A 7,539-nucleotide genomic window follows, 5' to 3' on the forward strand; every position below is an offset into this window, starting at 1 on the left:
CGTCGTGTCTCTCGAGACAGGGAAAGCTCTCCTCTAAGCAGGAAACTCCATCTCTCTCTGTCTTCCACCACCTTACCCGCCTCACGTCCCCTCGTACCATCATACCTTCGCCTCCGTTTAGGATCGGGAGCGCCGGAATGGTTGGCCGTTACGCTTTACGAGGCTCAGGGCGAAAAGCAGCGGAGTCGAGTCTCGCACTCGAGGGTGCCTTTAATTGGATTCGATTGATTCGATTAAACTCGCCCTCTCTCACCTCCGCGAGCGCACCGAATTCGCCCATTTAAATTCGACCGGCGCGATAATCCTTGCGCCGTTCTCGTCTGCTCTTTCTCTCGTTTCCTCGTCTGGGAACGCTTTCTCGCCCTACGTATTTCCGAGTCCTTCGTTGGCGTCTTTTTTAGGGGCGCCGGCTGCGAGAGTCGGCGAGGGGCTGCGTGTAACTCGACTTTGAGTGGCCGGATGTCCTGCACCCTCGATAAGGAGAGCCCACTCGAAACGACATTATTACCTCGAAACGACCAGACTAGACTTTGGCTCGCGTTTCATGAAATCAGCCGAATTTATTTCGAACGCGAGATTAAAACTCTCGCCTCTCTCGAGGCACATTTAACGTCCAAGTGCTCGCGATTGTGAATATTTCCTTCAAAAGAGAATTATCGCTTGAAACTTCCGTTTTCTAGTCCGTTTTCTTGTTTCTACACAGATCTTTATTTTTCTTTTCCCATGTTTCAATTTAAATTAATTTAGTTCATCTGTCAATTTATTTATGTTTACTTTTAATTTATATCTGCGAACTTTGTTTCTTTTTGTTTCTAAATAAAATATTTTGTCACATAATACATACTTCTTTTTTTCCTTTTAATTTGCATTCTCTTCTTAATAATTTCTTTGCTTTTATATGTTAATATTTCCTTATCCTTATAAATTTTGCATAATTCTTTTTTTCAGTTACCCTATGCTACTATCATTGCTTCAAAGTAGATGAATTAATTCGTGCCGTACGCTGACCGTATCACATTCTAGTTTTTAGGATTTTCAGATCCTGACGGAATTCTGTAGGAGTCCGCTTATACAGCGATTTTTGGACGCATTTTTCTGTGCACTTGGTTGCGAATCATTTGTAGAATCATAAAGTGACGTCAGATTCTACAAGAAAAGCAGAAACGTTGATCTCCAAAAGGAGAAAAGGGAGAAGGGCTGGCAAAGATAGCTTGTATACACTGTGTGTGTGTGTGTGTGTTGTGCTTTAGTATAACATTGTCCTGTTTGGCGTCCATTAGAAGACCACGTTAGCTCTTACCATCCTTTCTCTCATCCCTTTTCAGCTTTCATCTCGGTCGGCGCTCTCGCCACCGGCCCTTGCTCTCTGTCAATTTTGCTATCCTCCCTCCTCTCTCTTCCTCTCTCACCCTCGCCGCAGACATTATTACTCTCGTCGAGGACAGAGAATAGCGGCGGTTGTTCCACCGGCGTGGAATCCGGACAACAAGCGACGCAGCCACCCTTAGATTCCACCCGATGATAACGAAAATACACTCCGCGCGAGTGCGACGAGTATCTTTATTGCTTATTGTCTTGTATTTCTGAATTAAGATTGATTAAGTACGCTATTATTTTTATTTATCGCATGTTTTATCAATTTTTAAATTTATCTTCTAATTCACTAGTCTCTTCTTATAATCCCTAACTATTTCTTAAATAAATAGTGTTTGATCTCACAGCATTTATAATAATAATTTAAAAATCTCGAATATATATGAATTTGTAAAATTCAAAACTCTAAATAGAAAAATTTAGTTCAAAAATTTCCCCTTCGAAATCTTTCTGTCAAATAAAATAGCATCCTAACGTCGCGATCAGTCAATCGATGTCCGACAATCAAAGCATCTCCGCTCATTTGAATTGCCTGGTATTTCGCGTAGAAATAACCAATCTACAATTCACTTGTCGGCCTCATAAAATCGATCACCGCAAAGAATGCTGCTAGCGGCTTATCGCCGGAAACAACGACGCATCCTAGTAGCACTAGGCTACCTGTTTTAAACGAGGCCTTAAATTCGCCGACATTCATTATTCCTGCCGGTATCCGCTCGCCGTTCCTCCCAGAGCTTTTATTGCCCTCAGTCGTTTCAGAAGAGTTTCGTGTGCCGGTAGAAACCAGGTTTTCCTCTCCTGTCTGCTCGCGCTCAGCAAACTTTACAGGAAACATCCTCGTAGGACAAGAGCATTCAGTCGCGCGTTCCGAGCACTCGGCTCTTTAATATTCTCCGTACAGTGTTTTCATTGCAGCGATTGTGCCATGCCTTTTCCAGCCTCCGTTCGCCTCCTATCTCTTTCTCACCTTTTCCTATCTTCCATCTCATTGTCCTCGTTTCTTTCCTTTCAATTACTTTCCTTCGGAGACTTCATTTCTTTCGCGATTTTATAGAGGTGTTAAACACTTCCTTTCCCTCGTTCTCCTTTTTTTACTATGAAATTTAATCGCAAAGTTAATCAGAAAATCGTTTGTGTCTCGCGACGCTTCTCAGTAGATAACGCGAAAGTTAATTAAGTAAGAGTGACGGTTTGTCTCTTGATTTCTATAATTCACTCCCGACTTATATATTCGCGAAAAGTATAATTATACTCGACCTCAATCCGTCTTTTTAAGATATAATAATTTACAATTTATTTTTTTTTATTTACCAATCATTTCTATTTGAGATTAAATTGTCTTGCTTTGTTGATATTTGTTACCGTAATACATAAAACTAATCTTCACGAAATACCATTAATAAATAAACTACTTATTTTTTAAGTATTTCTCTCTTTCTCCAAAAATTATGAAAGAACTCCACGCATGGTTGTTTAACATTTTCGTCGCTTCTTAATTGTGGTTTATCCAAATATGCAATTTTCGCATATAATATAATTATAAAAAATTGCAAAATGCTGTTACATATATTCACGTCTATTCTATTTTCCATTACTTATATTGCTAGAATAGAAAGCACTACGGATGTTTATGCGTTAAAAAGAGCTTTCCCGATGGCATCGTTGCAATGTAAATATCCGTATCATATGCATCGTGCATATTATTTCGATGTAATTAACTTTCGCGAATAAAAGCGCGACTGATGAGAAAATCAAGCTTTTCCATGCACACTGTTTACGCCTATATTTGCTCCATGTTGCGCCCAGTAATTCAATTTGACAACAATTTTTATTCTATTAACTCAAAAATAAACGAAACAATTTACAAATAAATAAACGCGCATCTATTTTGTCGATTTATATTCGTAGAAAAATGAATAAATTTTCATATATGACTATCTTGTTTTTATCCTGATAATGCCAAAGTATTCTGACTCTTATTTACAATTATATTTATTTCATCGCGACGATTTTGGCATCATCTTTGATAGCCGGTCTCATGCTTTTGTATACAATAGCAACGTAACTGCCGTCCGACTAGAAATCCCGAGTTTCTATCTGAAATCTCTCCCTGAAGAGCGCTCTTTCTACTTCGCTCGGACTCATCTTCTGTGAGCGGAGACCGAAGAGCCGGTAACCTAACTACAACGACCAACCCTTCCCGCCGAGAGCACGTACGCTCTCGCTGACAGCAACTCACCCGATTCCCGCAAACTCGCTTCTCTTCTCTCTTTTGCCCACGAACGAAAATTATAACGATGAATATAAGGTGTCCCGAAAATCACGCGCTTTGTCGCCATTACAGGTTCTCCGATAAATTTTAGATAATTATTTTCGCAACTGATTTTAAAAAGAAGCTTAAAAAGGAGAATCTAATTAATCATCATTGTTTCTCGTGATTTTTTAATTTTCAGTCTTAATTCTAAATCAGTCTTAACTTTAAAACAGAAAAAAGATTTGTGAAAATTACGCGATATCTTGTTAAATATTACTTCCATCGCTTTCCATCGCTAAAAGTTGCCGACGTCTCGATATCGAGTTATTTACTAAGTTTTAAAGGGAAACAAGCAGGCGATTCTCGGGTCACCCCGTGTACAATAATGGGCTCTACTTACCAGCTTAGTCGCTCGCACGTGTAACTCGAGATATATAGTTCCATAGTCGTGGGTGCCCTGTAATATTAAGCCAGAAACCGGCGCGGTGACCGGACGACAACGAGGATGATGATTTAGTTGACTGTGTGCGTGTGTCATCTAAAATAGATCTGCCCAGATTCGGGCTCGCGAACAAAATGTTTCCTCCTTTCCATTCCATAAACGACTGTAAACGTAAATGTGTGATCTATGATGCCGCGCCGAGAGAGATCGAAACGTAAACAAAAGAGAATAGACGCTGAAGTTCCACACATAGCTTGGAATGTAAACATTGTTTATAGCGTATGGAGATCGATCAATAAATGTGAAACATCATAGTTACGTGTATATACGAAATATATAACGCTCTCTCTTTCTCTTTCTCTCTTTGTAAAAGAGTTTAATATATATATATTAAAATGTATATAAATAATATGTACATAAATATGTATATTCTATATTTAAGAATATAAGAATATAAAAATATAAAAATATAAGAATATAAAGAAAATGTGATATGTATGTGTATATAAAATCAGAATTAATCTATTAAATTCTGATATCGCGTTAAACTTATATTTTATAATTATATATAAACAGTCCTGTACAATTTATTGTTAAACTTCGATTTATGTCTATATAAACGCGGAATCCATATCAAATGATTATTCAATAGATCACATAAATTCGTTTAATGATAATTAAATGTGACCGAAATATATAAATGATAAAATGTGTACCGAATTTAAAGTTAACGAACCGATTCGATTAAGAAATTAAGATAAAGGGACGAATAAATAGGTCGACGGTGAGTTTACGACAAACGAAAAGTTTTCTTTTGATTTTCGTATATAGAAACGTAGCGCGTATATTTTCAAAACCTTTCAAGTATCGGCCGGGGAGTCTTGGAAAGTTTACATTGTCCTATGGAAAATTTCATGAATAATTTCCGAGTACATCAGTGCGCGCAGCAAGCCCGCTAAAATTGCGGAGGAAAATACAATGCTTGGACTTCTTCGTGCTTCTTTTTTTATCGTCCGTTATCTTGGGAAAGCGATGGTATTACGAGCGTCTCATAAAAAATACAAGCAATCGACCAGAAGCGTTGACAAAAATGAAAACGAGAAAATTAAATCTTTATAATTAGCGCAAAAGCTTGAATGCACAACATGAATTTGTGTATTAACGTATTGCAAACATACATACAAAGTAACATATCAAACAAATTTCTCGCATATTAATGAAAAATAAATAACATAAATAGCCGATTATTTGCAATTTACAAAATAGCAAATTATTAAATAAATAGCAGAATGCTGTTAATTAACTATTGAATAAATATAAATTGTTAAACAACGATTTTGAAATATATTATAATAGTTTTCAGTATCGCAACACAAAGAAAATTTAAACAGTTGTAAACTCTGGTATAATCAGCCGTTTCTAACATCTTTCACAAGAATAATAGAATATAACTTTCGCAAAGGAAAATTCAAGATTACCATTCTGCTTTTCATTTTCAAATTTACATTATTATTTGCGAAAACAGCTATGCCGTGCGAATGTAAAACAGCGCATTGTCTTCGTGTCTAGCTTTTCCTAAATAACGTACGCAAACGTTGTTTCGGTAATTAGTTTCCCCGGGGAAAGGTGAACGCGAAGCCACCAGAGAACGAGTCCACGCGAATCCCCTCGGATTTATTCACGCTCGGCGTTAGGTCAGAATGTTATTCGCGTAACCGCTACTGTTTCTGCACTCTCGCGCGCATATCAGCCGTGCATTTGCACTCATTCGAAACACCAGGGGTCTACCACTCCACGCGAATGTACAAGCCAGCTTTGCGTATGTAAATGTATGATGACGAGTCGGACGGTAGGGCGGCTGGTTTAACACCGCCCTTTTCACCCTTTTTCTCGCGCGCAATTGCGCGAAGATAATACGAAACGGCGCGTTAATCGGAGCAAAATGAAACTTCCGTCTCTCGAGGAAGATCTTGAGGGATTGATTTAGGCTAATCCTCTATCAATTTTAGCATGGCTTAATTTAATTAATATATACAAACGCGATTCTCTATCTATTGACAGTTGTAAGAAATACATGCCTTACAATTTTAACATACTTTAAGAATTTTAAGATGCTTTATTATTATTAAGAAAAAATCTCACATCGAGAAAATATAACATGTTCTTGTATATTTTCTATACAAAATTTATATAAAAGTAAAATGTATTTATTTAAAATGCATCATTGATTACAATTAGCGGAATTAGATTTCCTTTTTACACTGCGAAAATACGAGAAAACGCGTTACGTAGTTCCGTACGGTTTTAATGAAATTTACGGAAACAAAACTTTCCTCATAGAGATCACGAGCTACTTAAACTCGGTAAATAATTTCCGGCGAACTTCGGCTAAAGCGCGTATGTAATCGCGAGAACGCGAGAACTCACTTTCTCTCGCGCGTATACGCGCACGAGATAAGCCTTTCATCGTTAAATTTATCGGCACTCAAATAATTCTGCGTTAGAAGCTATTTACTACCGTCATCTAAGTATCTCTCTTCCTCAGCAACACTTTTGCCATTTCGTTTCCACATGCCCCACCTTTCTTCTCCCGTCTCCTCTCTCACTCTCTGATTAATCTGTTTCATTATCCCCTAGCAAACTCTGCGAGCATATGGTTCAACTTTTTGTTATTAGCATTTAGGACAGACGCGGGGCGTGCCACTCGGCGTTGTAGTATATTCAAGTGTAATAGTTAGACACAGCATTCGCCTGAACGACGAGCGGTGCCGAAATATAATAACGGCGCGGCAAGATATGCATAAACATACAGCGTGATTATAATGTGTCCCGAGACGCGCATCGAAATATTTATTCATGAATCGAATAATAATCAGTCTGATTTGTAAGCATCGAATATATTAATACAGCTGTCACAGTCTTCTCGTTTCTGTCCCTTTTTTTTTTTTTTCATTCGCGCGAGAAAATATAGGGCGGCCACAAATTTTGTTCTTTAATTAACTTCACGTGGACTTTATTTCAACGGGATCTTAATTAAAAAATGTTTAAATTATCACGATACTTAATTACTGAATATGGGAAGCTTGTGGTGGGGGATAACGTTCTGTGAAACCTTCTGTGTTCAGTCACGTTACTACTGAAAATTTTGCGACAACCGTTTTTCTCTCTTTTTAGTAAAATTACACGAATATAACGGTATGACAGAGTAATATTCGTGCTGTTGTAAGTCTATACGCTTAGTTAATTCCACGGTGTCAATTTCCGAATACTGTAAATCTGACAACAGTTGCCTGACAACAGACGTCATTCGTATCGAAGGCAGCTGACAGGTGGAACGAATGTAATTATAGATTCCGATATATCCTGTGCGGATATACGTCGAATAGTGTACTAGTTATTACCGTTTGCAAGCGACATTGATAAATTCACTTATCGGCACATCGTCGCTTCAATGACAACTCCTCGCAAA

This window comes from Formica exsecta, unplaced genomic scaffold (genome assembly GCF_003651465.1).
Source record: "Formica exsecta isolate Colony F162 unplaced genomic scaffold, ASM365146v1 scaffold308, whole genome shotgun sequence".
Classification (NCBI taxonomy): domain Eukaryota; kingdom Metazoa; phylum Arthropoda; class Insecta; order Hymenoptera; family Formicidae; genus Formica; species Formica exsecta.